This window comes from Mirounga leonina, unplaced genomic scaffold, assembly GCF_011800145.1.
Source record: "Mirounga leonina isolate KUSES-001 unplaced genomic scaffold, KU_Mleo_1.0 Mir_153, whole genome shotgun sequence".
Lineage (NCBI taxonomy): Eukaryota > Metazoa > Chordata > Mammalia > Carnivora > Phocidae > Mirounga > Mirounga leonina.
Genome location: NW_023270387.1, coordinates 32,626,693 through 32,645,311, shown reverse-complemented (window position 1 = coordinate 32,645,311; position 18,619 = coordinate 32,626,693).

Below are 18,619 nucleotides of genomic sequence, written 5' to 3'. Positions count from 1 at the left end.
AGAGAAACTCCAGGCTGAATTTCAGAATTGAAGAGGGACCCAGATTTGGCACATTTTCTGAATTATAATCATAGAATATAGTGAAATATTAGAAGGGAAAGTTGAGGTAAAACTATATGTCAAGGAAAATGATACCTTATATTTTATTCTGTTTTATTTTTCTTTTCCAAGGAAATACATGGATAACAAAGCCATAGGAAAATAGGTAATATAGAAAAAGTAAAAGTTATGGGGTGGTATGAAAATAATAAGGTTCAGGGGTCTATAGGATATTCATATAGGTATATTGATTAGACACTTAGAGTTTTGGAAGATAAATCCTAGAAATGGGCTACTAATATTGACAATTAGACAGTGAAGGGTCTACATTGATTGAACATCTACTGCAAGCCAGTAATTTTTTCATAATTATTTTAATTATTAGTCTGTATAACCTAAGAAAAGCAGTTTTGGTAGAATGGTACAAATGATATAGAAATAAATGAATTTGTGTACCTTGTAGGAATGTGTGGACATATGTATATAAATATGAAATGTGGACTTGGGAAAATAATGTCTATGATATTGTCTTTTTAATTGGATGGTAAAGAAAGCATATGCCATTTTTTCTAGAGGGGCCATTCCTGTTTTCTGATTATGTCCTCTGGTGACATATGTCTCCAGAAATTGTGTCCACAAGCTTTGCTCCAAGGCCAAAGGCATCCTGGAGACACTGACAAATAGGTTAGTAAATTACCATATCCAAGATTAAAGCTGGTGATAACTGCAAATCAGAAAGTAATTGATGATGCTACACAGTTTGTCGAAATTCAAATCCCTAGTCAACAGCATGACTCCCTGAAGAAAGGCATCTTCCTACTACCCATTTGTTGTTATGCACTGTACCAAAATTAAGTGACAGAGTTTAGAAAAGACATGATATAATAAAATTCCTTATACCTTTTTGTGCTAAATTATAGAATTATCTCTTACAGTCTAAGAAACCACTTCATTGATCAGTCATTTATACTTATATCTGGGCAATTTTCTCTAATTAGAACATATATAGTTATCAAAATAGACATTTAAATGTTATACATCTTTTATGTATTTGAAGCTTTCAAATGCACTCTTCTCCATGGAAGACTCTGGGGTGGGGAACTATGAAATGATTTTAATTCAAGCCACTTCCTCCCATGACACACCTGTGTGAATTACAGAAAACTTAACCATGATGTTCTAGGCACCACAGTTAGTCTTCAATTTTGAAATTACACTCTTTAAACAGAGTCACAAAACACCCTTTCATTTCAGTGATGTGAAGCAAGTCCCTCTGCTTCAATTAAGAGCAATTGGAGGGAACAGTGATAACAGAAGTCCACCTCCAAGCAGAGTATAATGAGACGATTAAGGGCTCTGGCGGTTAGCCAGACTGCCAGGCTGTTTTTCATGTCTCTTACTTCACTGACAGCACCTTCATGACATTTGTACCTTGACGCCAGAAGTACTAACAGCTGCAGCACCAGTGGTAGAAAGTCAGGAAAGACCTTTTTCAGCTTTAGTTGCTCTCACAGATTGTCAGCACCCCAAGAGAACAAAGTCTGTAAAAACTGACTCTGGCTCGCTACATCCGTTGTGAAGAGTTTCGGTGTGGTGTCTGAAAGCAATTCTGTTCCGTGACATTGGACTTAGGGGAGGTAAGAGTTTTTCAAGATAGAAGACACGTGTGGTAAGCGTGTGATAAATGGCAGTAACAAGGTTGGTCTGGGAGTTCATGGTTTTGTGAAATGAAATATTTCAACAAAATTCTGTGCTCGGTTATTTGCTATAGACAACCCTTTTGACCCCAAACTGAGGAAGCCAAAAAAGACTAAAGGACAAAAATTCTAGTTACCTTGACGTTGGATGGTATTCTTAACTAATAGCAATAGATGCGGCACTCTGACTTCTAGTGGCTGCTACTAATGACAGAGCTTCGGGCTGTCAGGAAATGAAAAAGGTCAGGAGACAAGTGCACATATGTGAAAAAGGAGTTCAAATAATAAATGTTTATTTTTGGAACTGTGCCAGTCTGTCTTGGTGTTTGCAGGGTTATTCTTGGCACATCAGTGTGTCACTAACATTTGGACATGCTCTTGAGAACCAAGGTCCTAAAAGGCAAACACTACTATCAGGGGGCCACTATGCATTGACAGGTCTTTTTCACAAATTAAGTTTCTTTCTATCATGTTAGTGTTGCTACCATTTTGGTCTGAAAAATGTGAATAGTTATTTAGCTAAACCTAATTACCTTTCCATAATTGGAAGAGCATTTAAAAGGAGCTATTATACAACAAGTAACTTACTGCAAAACAGTTTCCTATAAATGTATTGATACTAATAGCATATGGGAAGGGTATGTGGATATAGCATATGAGAAGTTTTTGTAAAAAGTCTGTATTTTTAATTTCATGCTAACAGAGCTGTCTCTGTACTTTTCTGAAAACTCCATATTTGAAAAGCTGATTATAGAACTTTGTCTTATTTATATTTTAAATATTCCAGATACCCGATGAAAAAAATCTTCAAATGGTATAAAAATGCACAAACATAAGAGAAATATTTAAGAGAAATGAGTAATCTATTAATAACTTTAAGTAAATAAATCTAAAAGAAACGGGAAAGGGAGAGAAAAAAATTCTAATTAAGCATAGTCCAATCACTTTGCCCATTAAATTCTGTTTTCTTCATGTACATTCTGATGTCCAAAGGAGTTAAGAGAACTATTTGATTTCGTGTAGCTGATGAGTGACTAGGATTCAGTATGCCTACTCCGAATTCCAGGGTCCTTTCTAATGTAATATTCCTGAACATGCTCAGAAAGCTAAAACATCAGAGTATTTTTCTTTTGGCACTTTGTTGTGATTCATGTCAAAATGGAAACTTAAACATGTGTTGAAGTTTGTGAAGAACATAAATACATTGATTAGGTATGATAGAATTGCACCATAGTAATTTCAAAAATGTTTGAGAATTAAATGCATTCTTTTTTTGTTTTGTTTTGTTTTGCAATTAACTCTGCATTGAGCTATCAGAGTGAGAGAAGCCTTGGGAAAAAAAGAGCTATGCATCATCCAGAATGTCCACAGGGAAGTCTGCAAAATTTTTCCGTTTCATTGCTAATGAGTCATTTTCACCTGACTCCTGCTCCCACCACTTCCCCCCCTGAAGAGCCAGCTGTCATTTTCCACAGCTGAATGGGTTTGGTACCAGACAGGTGGCAGCAGGGTGGGGAAGAAATTGTGTCAGTGGGATGTAGTTAATCTGGAATTAGGATGATCCACCTGGTATCATTAAAAATTGTATCATAAATGGTTCGCTACAATATAAACAACACTTAAAAGTTAAGGTTCTCAATATCCTTGAAAAGACAAGAATATTTAACATTAATTGAATATTTGAGCAGTCTTCTACACAGTATTAGACTAATAAAGTCTAAATGTAGAAATGACAGTGTTTTATATCCTATTTATAGGAAAAATGGATTGGGCTGTGTTATTCTAGATTCTGACATTTATTTACTCTGTAACTTCCTGTGTGCTATAGGTTCTCTGAAAAAAAAAAAGTGTCTTGACATCAGTAAAACCTGGTTGAAGCTTAAATGGTTTAATATATTTGGAAATAAGGTAAAAGTTAAAGGAGGATGTGAGGTTAAGAAAGTGTGATACTTTTCTTAAAAAAGATTTTATTTATTTATTTGACAGAGAGAGAGAGCACAAGCAGGGGGAGCAGCAGACAGAGGGAGAAGCAGGCTCCCTGCAGAGCAGGGAGCCCAATGAGGAGCTTGATCCCAGGACTCCAGGATTATGACTTGAGCCGAAGGCAGACGCTTAATGACTGACCACCCAGGCGCCCCATTGTGATACTTAGTTTTATGTGTCAACTTGACTGGGCCACTGGGTGCACAGACATTTGGCCATTCTGAGTATGTCTGTGAGGGTGTTTCTGGATGCAATTAACACTTGAATCTATAGGCTGAGTAAAGTGGAGTACCCTCCCTAATGTGAGTGGACCCTATCCAATCAATTGAATGCCTGGATAGAACAGAAAGGCTAACTTTCTAGTGAGTAAGGGGATTCCTCTTGCCTTCAAGTTCAAACATCAATTTTTTCCTGTCTTCAGACTTGAACTGAAACATAGGTTCTTCTTGGGTTTTAGGCCAAGGCCTGCCAACCTTCAGACTGTAGCTATAACAGTTGGCTCTCCTGGTTCTCAGGCCTTCAGAATTAGACTGCTCTCCTGCATCTCCAGGTTGCTTACTCCAATGTTGGGACCTCTTGGTTTCCATAATTACATTTCCCATTAACCTAATTCCTGGTAGTATATTTATATAAGTATAAATATATCCTTATTAGTTCTGTTTCTCTGGAAACACTAATATAGAGAGGATGTTTATATATTTTTAAGATGGAGGAGACAGATGTATTTAAATAGTGTTAAGAATAATTCCATTGAGTCTCTGAGTAGTAAGGTATGTGATCAAACTAGGGAATTCCATGTCCACTTCTCCACTGATGTACCTCTTTTATTAAGCATAGCCATTGGTCCTATGCAATGTTATGCAAAGTCTGTGTCATGGCTCAAACATTTGGTAACTTCTTTAAGAGTGGTGCATGCTGAAGACAGAAGGGCAAGAAAAAGAAAACCATACCTAAAAATATATGTTGATTCTAGTGAGGGAGAATCCCTTCCCCTTCCAGGTGGGAAGGATACCAACATATTTAACTTGCTACCAAGCAGCTGATTAAAGTCCTCATGGAATAGGGCCAGATTGGTGGCAGTGGGTGGGCTTAGCCTAGTTTGGACATTCTGTTCTGGTAGTAATTGGATCAGCTTTATTGAGTGAGTGCTCATGTTGTTGGGCCCCATGGCTAACCTCTGTCTTTGACAAGGTTGCCACTCTGTCTATGAGTCCCCATGCTAATACTAGACTGACTGATAACAGGGACAGGCTCTAGTTAGTTGGACAAGATACTCTGTGTATTTGTTTGTGTGTTTGTTTGTAATGTTTGTATTTGTTTTGTAATGTCTCTTTCTAGTGGGTGGTAGAGTGCCCAACCTCATATATGGTAAACATACCTTAACACAATATCATAGACGGGGTGGCTTAAAAAACAGAAGTATATTTTCTCACAATTTTGGAGGCTAGAGGGTCAACATCAAGGTATTGCTAGGTTTGATTACTTCTAAGGCTCTTGGCTTGCAGATGACAACCTATTCTTTGTGCCTTCACAAAGAATGTTTCTGGTTCAAATTTCCTCTTCTTTTTTTTTTTTTTAAGATTTATTTATTTATTTGAGAGAGAGAGAGAGAGTGCCTGAGCAGGGGGAGAGGCAGAGGAAGAGGGAGAGAGAGAGAATCTCAAGCAGACTCCCTCCTGAGCATGGAGCCCGATGTGGGCCTCAAGAGCCTGAGATCATGACCCGAGCTGAAACCAAGTCATATACTCAACTGACTGAGCTATGCAGGTGCCCCATCAAATTCTTATAAGGACACCATTATAATGGATTAAGGCCTACCTAAAGACCTCATTTTAATTAATTACCTCTTAAGACCTTATCTCCAAATATGGTTACATTCTGAAGTATTGGGGTTTAGGACTTCAGCATGAGTTTTGGAGGGGCACAATTCAGCCCATAACACCAGTCTTCTAATCTTTTTCCTTCCAGCCCCTGGACAATGAATCAAGCCATTTGCTACTGTCCACTGTATTTTTATGTATTCTTACTTTAGGCTATTTCTCTTTCAACAGAAACTGGATGACCAGGTTTACTATCTCTTGAAAGAATCCCCCCCAACCCCCACCCCTCACTCAGGATATATTTCAGAGTCAGCTTATCATAGTATGTGCTTATTTTCAGGATGCACACACACACTTAAGGGTACCTCGTTCCTAAATAGGATTTTTTTTCTTTTAAAGATTTTATTTATTTATTTGACAGAAAGAGAGACAGCAAGAGAGGGAATACAAGCAGGGGGAGTGGGAGAGGGAGAAGCAGGCCTCCTGCTGAGCAGGGAGCCTGATGTGGGGCTCGATCCCAGGATCCTGGGATCATGACCTGAGCCGAAGGCAGACGCTTAATAACTGAGCTACCCAGGTGCCCCCTAAATAGGAATTTTAATATGAATAGAAGTTCTTCAGGTGGACAAGTCATTTAAAGCACAGAACAGTACTAGATCCTGTCTTGGAGTTAATATGCTGCCAATAAACATTAAATATGAATTAAGTTCTAGCTATAAGGTTTTTTAAAATGTTAAATTCATTTATTTGTTTTTCTAATCATTGACACATTGGAAATGAAAAATTAAAAGCAGATTCTATTAAAGACAGTCATCCTGCAAAAAGTCCTAAAAGATAAGCTAAAAAAAAAAAAAAAGATACATGCTATATGCATTAGAGAGAATTTGAAATAGAGGAATTAGGAATGTAGAAGAGAAAAGGAAAATATCAGGTGACTTTTTTTTTTTAATTTTAGGCTGGTTATAAGGATTTTTTTTCCCTTTGTGCAAACCCAAAATCCCTGTTAAAATGACAAAAATCAGCAGACTTACATAAGATAAATTCATGGTGACCAAAGGTGAGTGAAGCAGGGTTATGAATAATGAGACATCTCACCTCCTTTTTGGTTAAGTCACCTAGGATTTCTGGGTGAGGTTTGATCTACTTTTAAAAGAAATGGAGAAAAAAGATAGGTTGGCAAAGGTCATAACTTTGTACAAGGTAGAACTTGAGATATAGCAACTAACATGTAAAACTGAGTTTAGAAAGAACTTTATCATCTTGAAACTTTTATTATAATCCTTTGAGTAGACAGAGGATCTGACATCATTATTTCCATTTTAAGGCATTAGCTCAGAAATGCTAAATGACTTTCTCAAAATCTAAGAGTGGCAGAAGCCTAAGGAAATCTGACTGATTCCAGATGTAACAGTCTCTTCACTACAACACACTGTCTTAAAAGACAGGCATGAGCTTATTGAGAATACAAGAGTGGAAAGTTTTGCTTCTGAGAAGCAAACTGGAGGAGGGAATTTAAAAACAATAAGAACCATAACACAGTCATTCATTATAATTTCTTATTTTGCTATATTAATTCATAATTAAAGCAGGAAATAATAATTAGTATTATTTATCAAATGCTCAATATAGGTCATGCACTTTGGTAAGCTTATGTGCATTATTTCATTTAATTTTCTCATTAATTCCATGAAATAGGAAACAAAAATGATGTGCCATATCTTCACTAAAAAGTAATGACAATAATGGGGACACAGAATTCTGACTCCCAAATAATTCTTCCTAATGAAAGTCAAAATTGAAAGAAACGTAACTCTTTACATCCTTAAGTAAGCTTTTGCTGTTTACTCAGGTACTTATCACTCTGCCAAAATTTACAAACTTCAGAAAAAAAATCAGCTTCCTTTTTTTCTTTTTTTTAATTCTGTGCCCTAAGGGATGAGTAGAAATGTATAATTGTCACATCTTAAGAAAAGAAGGAAGGGAGAAAGAAGGAAGGAAAAAAGAAAGGAATTAGAAAGAGGGAAGGAAGGCAGGAGAAAGGTAGAGATAAAAGATGTGAAAATGAAATAAGTGTGTAATCCCTCTGCTCATAATTCCTCACAAAACTAGACAACATTTTTACTTCTTAAAAGCACAATGATTGGGTTTTGAAGTGAACTTAGAATATATTGTTTCCTCACATAGTGTTGTACATGTAGTGTGAAATTGAAAAAAAATTAATTTACAGTGACTAAAAAAAAGTTATTTTGTGTACTACAGGGATATCTAGAATTTAGACTTGATGTCAGAAATGCAGGGCAGGATTAGAGAAAATCACTGGTTGACTGATGAAATTACTGATATTCCACCCTGTCGATTCCAGTGTTAATCTCTTGTGGTTCCAACTAATATAAATAAGAACCATAAAGATCAGTAATCTTTGGTCATGAAGTTACTAGCAACTGAAATACTTTTTCTCAATCTAATCATGATATATGCAGGACAGGTTTCCTTTAACTTTTGGTAGTATCTTAACATGGAATTTGAGTTAATGGCCTTCAATTACTTTGAAGTCAGCAAGCTAATGTTTCAAAGCTTATATTCCAGCTTAGTTATTTGAAATAAAATGTATTATATATATGGGTAGCTTTGCTCTGGTTTTTATGTTGGCACATTCATAAATCTATCAAAGAGTAAATTTAGAAAAATACAAATTTCACTGAGTAGAGAATTTCATTGGGACAGTGAACTTCATTAGAAGTAAAAGAACATGGATGGCCCCATACATGTAAATTCCTTCCAGGTAACCAAACAAGGTGCATTTATACAATATTTTCAAACATGTTAAAATGTAAGTCACTTATAAGATTTTAATAACCAATACATATTTCAGATTTCTTTTTTTATTTTTTTATTTTTTTAAAGATTTTATTTGTTTATTCATGAGAGAGAGAGAGGGAGAGGCAGAGGCAGAGGGAGAAGCAGGCTCCCCGCGGAGCAGGGAGCCCGATGCGGGACTCGATCCCAGGACCCTGGGATCATGACCTGAGCTGAAGGCAGACACTCAACCGACTGAGCCACCCAGGCGTCCCCATATTTCAAATTTCTTAAATCAAGGGAATAATAAAGATAATTTAATAAATATTAGGTATAGCATAGAACTATTATAAAAACTTTTAAAAACCTGAAATATAGGTATAAGTTAATGTGTTAACTGTTTTTTTGTGTGTGTGTTGTTGTCGTTTTTATTTCATCTTTTTTAAAAAGTTGATTTTTTTTTAATTTAAATTCGAGCTGGTTAACACACAGTGAAATATTAGTTTCAGGTGTAGAATTCAGTGATTCGGCACTTATATAAAACACCCAGTGTTCATCAATACTAGTGTCCTCCTTAACCCATCACCCATTTAACCCATTCCCCACCCACTTCTCTCCCACTAACCTTTAATTTGCTCTCTATAGTTAAAAGTCTGTTTCCTGGTTTGACTGTCTCTCTCTCTCTTTAAAGATTTTATTTATTTATTTGTGAGAGAGAGAATGCACACAAACGGGGGGGGGGGGGGGGCAGCAGGCAGAGGGAAAAGCAGGCTCCCCGCTGAGCAAGGAGCCCAATGCAGGACGCAACTTGAGCCTGGGATCATGACCTGGGCCAAAGGCAGACTCTTAACTGACTGAGCTGTCCAGGCATTCTTCTTCTTCTTCTTCTTCTTCTTTTTTTTTTTCATATGTTCATCTGTTTTGTTTCTTAAATTCCACATATGAGTGAAATCATATGGTATCCGTCTTTCTCTGATTGACTTATTTTGCTTAGCACACTACTCCCTACTTCCAACCATGTTGTTGCAAATGGCAAGATTTCATTCTTTTGTTATGGCTGCATAATATTCCATTGTATATATAGACCACTATCCATTCACCAATCTATGGACATTTTATAATGCTGCTCTAAACATCAGGGTGTATGTATCCCTTTGTTTTCCTTTAGGTAAATACCTAGTAGTGCAATTGCTGGATCACAAGATAGTCATATTTCTGACTTTTTAAGGAACCTTCATACTGTTTTCCAGAGTGGCTGCACCAGTTTGTATTCTCGCCAATGGTGCATGAGGTTTCCTTTTTCTTTACATTCTTGCCAACACTTAGTTTTCCTTGGGTTTTGATTTTAGTCATTCTGACAGGTATGAGGTGGTATCTCATTGTGGTTTTGATTTGTATTTCCCTGATGATGAGTGACATTGAGGATCTTTTCATGTGTCTGTATGTCTTCTTTGGAGAAATGTCTGTTCATGTTTTCTGCCCATTTTTTAACTGGATTATTTGGTTTTTAGGTGTTGAGTTTTATAAGTTCTTAAATATTTTGGATACAAACCTTTTATCAGATCTGTCATTTACAAATATATTCTCCCATTCCATGGGTAGCCTTTTAGTTTTGATGATTGTTTCCTTCACTGTGCAAAAGCTTTTTATCTTGATCAAGTCCCAATGCTTTATTCTTATTTTTGTTTCGCCTGCCTCAGGAGACATATCTAGTAAGAAGTTCCTATGGCTGATGTCAAAGAGGTTACTGCTTGTGTTCTTTTCTAGGATTTTTATGGTTTCCTATCTCACATTTATATCTTTCATCCATTTTGAGCTCATTTTTGTGTAAGGTATAAGGAAGAGGTCCAGTTTCATTCTTTTGCATATTGCTGTCCAGTTTTCCCAACACCTCTTTTTTTAAAAGACTGTCTTTTTTCCACTGGATATTCTTTTCTGTTTTGTCAAAGATTAATTGACCATATAGTTATGGGTTTATTTCTAGGTTTTCTATTTTGTTCTATTGGTCTATGTGTCTTTGTTTGTGCAGTAGCATACTGTCTTGATCACTACAGCTTTGTAGTATACCTTGAAGTCCAGAATTATGATGCCTCCAGATTTGTTTTTCTTTTTCAAGATAGCTTTGGGTATTCGGAGTCTTTTTTGGTTCCATACAAATTTTAAGCTTGTTTGCCCCAGCTCTGTGAAAAATGCTAGTGATATTTTGATAGGCATTGCATGAAATAGGCATTGCATGAAATACGTTGATTGCTTTGGGTAGTATAGACATTTTAACAATATTTGTTCTTCCAATCCATGAGCATGGAATGTCTTTCCATTTCTTTGTGTCATCTTTAATTTCTTTCATCAATGTTTTATAGTTCTCAGAGTTCAGATCGTTTACCTCTTTGGTTTGGTTTATTCCTAGGTATCTTAAGGTTTTTGGTGTGATTGTAAATGGGAATAATTCCTTGATTTCTCTTTGTGCTGCTTCATTATTGGTGTATGGAAATGCCATAGATTTCTGTACATTGATTTATATCTTGCAATTTTACTGAACTCATTTTCTAGCAATTCTTTGGTGGAGTACTTTAGGTTTTCTAAGATTTTTATTTATTTGTCAGGGAGAAAGAGAGAGAGAGAGAGAGAGAGAGAGAGAGCTGCAGTGCAAGCACCAGCAGGGGGAGCCGCAGGCAGAGGGAGAAGTAAGCTTCCTGCTGAGCAAGGAGCCTGATGTGGGACTGGATCCCAGAACCCTGGGATCATGACCTGAGCCAAAGTCAGACACTTAACCAACTGAGCTACCCAGGCGATCCGAGGCCTTTTACTTATTTTTATTGTCTGATTGCTGAGGCTAGGACTTCTAGTACTATGTTAAATAACAGTGGTTAGACTGTCTTCTTCCTGACTGTAGAGAAAAGCTCTCAGCTTTTTCCCATTAAGAAAGATAGTAGGAAGGGAGAAATGAAGGGGGGGAAATCGAGGGGGAGATGAACCATGAGAGACTATGGACTCTGAGAAACAAACTGAGGGTTCTAGAGGGGAGGGGGGTAGGGATTGGGTTAGCCTGGTGATGGGTATTAAAGAGGACATGTACTGAATGGAGCACTGGGTGTTATACGCAACCAATGAATCACGGAAGACTACATCAAAAACTAATGATGTAATATATGGTGATTAACATAACATAATAAAAAAATTTAAAAAACTAATGATATAATGTATGGTGATTAACATAACATAATAAAAAAAAGAATGATATTAGCTGTGGGTTTTTCATGTATGACCTTTATGATATTGAGGTATGTTCCCTCTATCCCTACTTTGTTGAGGGTTTTTATAATGAAGGGATGTTGTATTTTATCAAATGCCTTTTCTGCATCTATTGAGAGGATCATATGGTTCTTATCCTATTTTTATTAATGTGGTGTATCATATAGATTGATTTGCAAATATGGAACTACCTTTGTAGTCCAGGAATAAATCCCACTTGAATGTGGTGAATGGTTCTTTTAATGTACTTTTTTGGATTTGATTTTCTAGTATTTTGTTGAAAATTTTTGGATCCAACTTCATCAGGGATATTGACCTATAGTTCTCTTTTTTAGTGGAGTCTTTGGTTTTTGCATCAGGGTAATGCTGACCTCATTGGATGAGTTTGGAAATGTTACTTCTATTTCTATTTTTTTGAGTAGTTTGAGAAGAATTTAAAATTTTCTTTAAAATTTTGGTAGAATTCACCTGGGAAACTATTTGGTCCTTTAAAATTTTGGTAGAATTCACCTGGGAAACTATTTGGTCCTGGACTTTTGTTTTTGGGGAGATTTTTTATTATTGATTCAATTTCTTTGCTGGTTATTAGTCTGTTCAAGTTTTCTATATCTTCCAGTTTCAAATTTAGTAGATTATATATGTCTAGGAATTTATCCATTTTTTCCATGTTGTCCAGTTTGTTGGCATATAGTTTTTCGTAATATTCTTTTATAATCCTTTGTATTTCTGTATTGTTATTTGTTCTCTCTCATTGTGATTTTATTTATTTGGGTACTTTCTCTTTTCTTTTTGATAAGTCTGGCTAAGGGTTTATCAGTTTAATTAATTTTTTTCAAAGAACTAGCTCCTGGTTTCATTGATATGTTCTACTGTTTTTATTTTGGTTTGTTTTACTTTATTTTTTAGTTTTTATATTATTTATTTCTGATCAAATCTTTATTATTTCCCTTCTCCTTCTGGCTTTAGGCTTCATTTATTTTTCTTTTTGTTGTGCAGTTTGTTCTGTCAGTCCTCAGGTTGATTTCATGGGTATTCAGAATGATTTGATAGTTATCTAGTGGTGTTTGAGGGATGAGGCAAGCTTGGGGTCTTCCTGCTATTTCACTATCTTTGCTCTACCAACCTATTTCAGCTTTACTGAATTACAATTGACATATAAATTTGTAAGATACATAAATGTACATTGTGATGATTTGATGTACACACCTACTGTAAAAGATTTCCCCCATCTAGTTAATTAACACATCCATCAACTCATTTATTTATTTATTTGTTTATTTATTGTGAGAATATTTAAGCTTTACTATCTTAGGAAATTTCAATCATACAATAGAATTTTATCAACTTAGTCACCATGTTTTACTTTAGATCCTCAGATTTTTTTTAAGTCTTTTAGCTAAAAGTGTGTACCTTTTAACCAACCTCTCCTTATATCACCGATCCTCCAGCCCCTGGCAATCAGTTTTTGATTCTGTTTCTATGAGTTTGACTCTTCTATTAACTTTGGATTTAGTTTGTTCTTTTTCTAGTTCCTTGAAGTGTAAAGTTAGGTTGGTTATTTAAGATCTTCCTTTTTTCTTAATGTAGGATTTTGTTTTTGTTTTGTTTTTGCTATGCACTTCCCTCTTAGAATTGCTTTTACTGCATCCCATAAATTTTAATATGTTGTATTTCCATTTTCATTTATCTTAAGATATTTTTTGACTTCTCATTTGATTTATTCTTTGACCCATTGGTTGTTCAGTAGCATATTGCTTAATCTCCAAGTATTTTTAAATTTTCCAGTTTTCATCTTATATTTGATTTTGGCTTTCATACCACTGTGGTCAGAAAAGATACTTGATATGATTTCAATACTCTTAAAGTTATTGACTTATGATGTTTAACCTATTTCTATTCTTAAAGAAAGTTCCATGAATCCATAAAAAGAATGTGTATTCTTCTGCTGTTAGAAGGAATATTTTATAAATATGTTAAGACATTATGCTCTGGTGTGTAGTTTAAGTTCATTGCTTCCTTATTGATGTCCTGTGTGTATTATGTGTTAAATGTTTTAAGCTATTGCAATCCATGAGAATTGGATTAAAGTTATATTCTTCTGTGTTTATTATTAAATATAAATTATAAAGGAAAATTAAATCTGGAAAAGCAACGACTGACTAAATATCTAATGTTTAAAGTGTTATACCTATGTGTTGATATGGTTAACCAGTATAAGAGTATATGGTCATTTCCTGTATAACTAAATAGAGCCTGTTTCTTAACAGGTGACCTTCAAGGATTGTGATTTAGTGCCATTCAAGATCTACTAGCATCACTTTTGCATGACTACTGCAAAAAGATATCTTTATAGAAATCAGTTCTTTTTTGAAGTTTATAACGTGGACCCTGTTTTCAGAAAGCAGGTACAGTTCATTTTTTTATTAATCTGCCTTTATAGTTGAAATGAATTTTGAAGGGGAAAAAATACATAAAACGTGTGTGTCATTTATGACACTCCTTAACAACAGCTCAATATATTAAAGTTAATATTTTATATACTCAAAAGTAGTGTTTTATCTTTAAATTGAAAAAAGCTTGATTGTATCAAACTCTACAGATATTGTGAAGATAATATTAATGAAAAATAGTAAACTATTTTGTCTTTATTAAATTTACAGTTTTATATGAGCATGGCAAGAACATGAAGATCGTGTTAAATTGTTGGAAACAATAAGAGAAACAGTCCTCTGATGTACCAGCCTCTATTTCTTTCTTAACAAACATATAATATGCTAGTGGGGAGATTTTGTTCCTTTTGATGGCTTGGGTTGGAAAACAGTCCTTAACTTATTCAAATAGGAAGTCATGAGCAGAATGAGTTTGAGACATCCCCACCTTCATAGGGAATCTTCTGAGTGAAAGTGATTATTACAGTGTTTGCTCAGCTGCTCCACATTCTTATATACTTATTTAACAACCCAAATCATTAAATAGTAATTGTATCTATTTGCATCTAAGAGTCCTTTAAAATTAATACACTAAAATATTTTAGAATACATGATTAGATCCATGTTTATTATTTATGTGTAAGTGGACATCAACAGATCATCTCAAATTAATTCCACCACCATGTACTGCTTGACTATAATATTTATGATATATCTTTAGATAATCAACCAAATAGGTCAATTCACTTTTATATAGAATTCATTATCTTTGTTTTCTAATTATTTATAAAATATTGACAGTATCATACCTAATTTCAAGGCTTCCATATATCTATCCTCTAATTTGTTAGGTTAACTCAAGTTAATTGATTCAAAATATTGGAAAGTATTTTACTCAGTCTATTCTTTGTTTTCAGTATCTTCAGTCTTAAAAATCGGAGTTAAAGAAGGAAAGTGACTAAATCTGAATTTGGGGGTAGTTCTGGAAGAGAATATAAGTGTGAAGAGCTTGGACAGGACTTTCTACAAGTCAGGTCCAAATTCTGGAAGGTACCTGCAGAAAATTTTACATAAAAAGTGCCTTTCTTTCATTCCATTAAGTCATATCAGCTTGTAATTTTTATTGAAGGCCTTTATTGAAGGCCCGTACAGTACGAGGTGTCCTTAAATTAACTGTGGAGAAAAGCCACCATGAATTTGACATTTTCCCAAAGACTAAGAAACAAGAGGAGAGAAAAAAAAGAAGTGGGTAGAAAGTCTCTGATAGTGAAACTCCAAACCATGGAAAAGAGTAGTTTGCCATAAATTAGTGCATTGCTACATTCTAATATTAGACAGATTTTTTAGCCAAATTTTGCCATCGTAGTTCTATTTCTTACAATAAGAATGATCTCAGAATAGGCTACATATAGAAAATAAAATTAAAATAATACAAAGTAAAATTAAAATAATAATTTGTGTTCTATTTACAAATTATATATACACATCTTGGAAGGTATATAAAGCATTTTGTCCTTAACTCTTAATTACTAGAACATCTTAACAAATCAAAGTCTCTATTAACTTCCTACTTTTTTGATATCTGAGAATACCAGAGATAAATTATATGTAGACAATTTAAATAGATTTTGTAATGTTAGAAACGATTTATTTGTGGTGCTTGTAGCATTTTCAAAGAAAGGCAACTGACCACAGCATAGCAGCTGTAGGTAAGCGAATTTTGGATCTAATGCTCACTTCCAGATGGATGATTGATATGCAATTTAGATTTATGGTAGACATATCAGCAGATAGAAATAGAATGAAGTAAATGTCTTTCCCACCTGTGAATGGTTTCACTCTATCAATTACCAGCTGAATTGTATTAAATTCAAGTAATTCAACAGAACTCTAATTAATTTTTGAGAGGAGAGGTTTTGTCAAGCTATTAATAAATCCAGGTTTCAAGTTGAGGATATAGAGCTTATTTAACTGCACAGGGAACCTGTGGAAGCAAGTTTGGCATAGCATAGTTCACTCTTGTTAAGTTACTCTTGTTATTGCTCTGCCCAACTAATTGAAAAGCATATTGGTAGAATAGGAAGCAATTGAAACAAATGAGACAGACTGAGCACTCCAAAAAGACATAAGTGAATTAGAATTGATGAATCTGATGAGAATGGATTCATGGTGTCATTTTAAATAAAGTCGCATTTCATTCATGTACTTGCACCTAATCTGTCACTACAACTACTAAAAATATTCAGGGGAGACACTGACAGTTTTATCTTGACACAATCAACTATATTCCTGCCATAATAAGAGGCAACATATATTAAAAGGTGTCTTGAATTCATCCTCTGAGGATGAAATGTTTTGCTCAATAACTTACACAACTTTTATCTGGCAGGCATTGGCTTAGCTCCAAAAGAGAAGAGTCTGAATGGCTCTAGGTTTATAGATTTTCAGAATTGGCAGAATTCTCATCATCTATTGAAAAAAATCTCTATTCCTTACTCTCAGTGTATGCAATCATAGAGTACTACAGCTGATAAAAATAGTGGGATGTTCTCCCAATTTCAAAAATGGGAACTTAATTTTTATCCTAATAGTCTTGACAATTACATCAAAATTTGAAAAGGGGAAAAAAAAAAAAAGAAAGAAAGAACCTTTTCACAGACATTAGTTGCTACAAATGTATTGTGTGTGTTAACAGCACCGCTACTTGTTATGAATCCAAAACGGACAATTTAAAATAATGGGGAAATTCCATGGAGATTATTTTGGGTGAAATATTTGAAATTTTAAACAACTGGAATGTCTATAATAGTCGTTCAGGGGTAATGTGTCAAAATAAATGGGAATGTATAATTTTTAATTGTAAGTAAGGAAGATGGAATGGTTCCTTCCAAAATTGTTATTCAATAATAAAAATCTTTATTTTGAGGTGTTACAAACATCTGTATTTTGCCATCTGTAAATAATAGTATTTTTATATACTATTTTATCTTATGAACTATTAAATACTATAGTTGTAGTTTTTTTGTCTTTTGGAAGATACTATTTTGAAACCCTTTATAAGAACATTTGCTATATAAAGTATGCAAAAATACATTAATATGTGAACGAAAAATATGACTTAAGTAACTTATCAGTTGGTATGAAATATTATATAATATGAAGTTGTATGAATTTCTTAGATAACATTTATCTCTATCTGCTAGTTGTAGAGGTGGGAGGGGTGATTTGAATTGACTACCAAGGGTTTATTTTTAATATCAGTTTATTCATAGAAGACATGGTAAATTAATATTTCTCAAGTTGGAATTCCTGAAGATATGAAAGGAAACTGGGTTTGCCCAAAGCAAGAAGAAGGAAAAAACAGTAATAAATTTTGATGTGAAATATGCCAGAGTGCCTAAGTTTTATAGTGCATAAACCTTTGCTACCATGATGCAAGGCAGTCATAAACTTTAAACATTCAAACACTTCCAGTAGTGTGAATGTATGCAAAATACCTCATACATGATACTTGCTCAGTAAATAATAACTTTTTTTGAATATTTCTATAGTGGAAAGAATTAACAGAAACAGAGAAAATACTGACATTTAGGCTATGTCATACTTTCCTACATGTTTAAATTTCAAGGAAGGCTGAGCATGGAAAACAAAAAAACAGAACAATTTTACTGGAACAGTTTTCAAATATAAGAAAGATTTTGTCTAATCTTGCTTACAAACAAGCAACTGAAACCCTTAGCCTGAATGCTCAGCTGCCTGAACACTTCTAATCTATCCTACAAAATATATGAGAGGCTCTTTCTCTACCAGTAAATGTCTGAAAATTCTGAAATTCAGTTAGCCTCTCTGTATGCAGCCAAGATACAGGGTGAATCCCAGACAGACATTGATTAATAAGATACAGACTTTTCCTTAAAATCTGTCACATTTGCTGAGTGTATTGAGGTGATTTTGACAAATGGAAAAATTGCACGCTTTGGAATAAGGCTGACCCAGGATTGAATCTCTGCTGTAAATTTGCTAGCTGTAGAAACTTGACTTAATAGTCATGGACCTCAAGTTGCCTTAAGCTTTAAAAAGTGGATAATGTCTCATTTTGCAAGGGTGCAAGTAGTTGAATCTATCTATCTATCTATCTATCTATCTATCTATCTATCTATCATCTATCATCTATCTATCTATCTATCAATCATTTATCTATCTATCTATCTATCTATCATCTATTATCTATCATCTATCACCTATCTATTATCATCTATCATCTAGTTTCTTTCTTTCTTTCTTTCTTTCTTTTCTTTCTTTCTTTTCTTTCTTTAACTTATAAGACTCTGAAGTTTTTTTCTACTCGGGTAAATTAGTATAGCACTCATTCTATCACAATAGTAATCATGTTAAACACACTTTTACACGTATATCTGGAGTTTGGTATCTGAAAGGCATTTAACATGATTACAACTGTGATAGAATAAGTACTATACTATTTTACCACTGAATGGAACAAAGCTTTATAGACTGTTTAAATTAAAAGGAAGAAAGAAGGAAGGAAGGAAGGAAGGAAAGAAGGAAGGAAAGAAAGAAAGAAAGAAAGAAAGAAAGAAAGAAA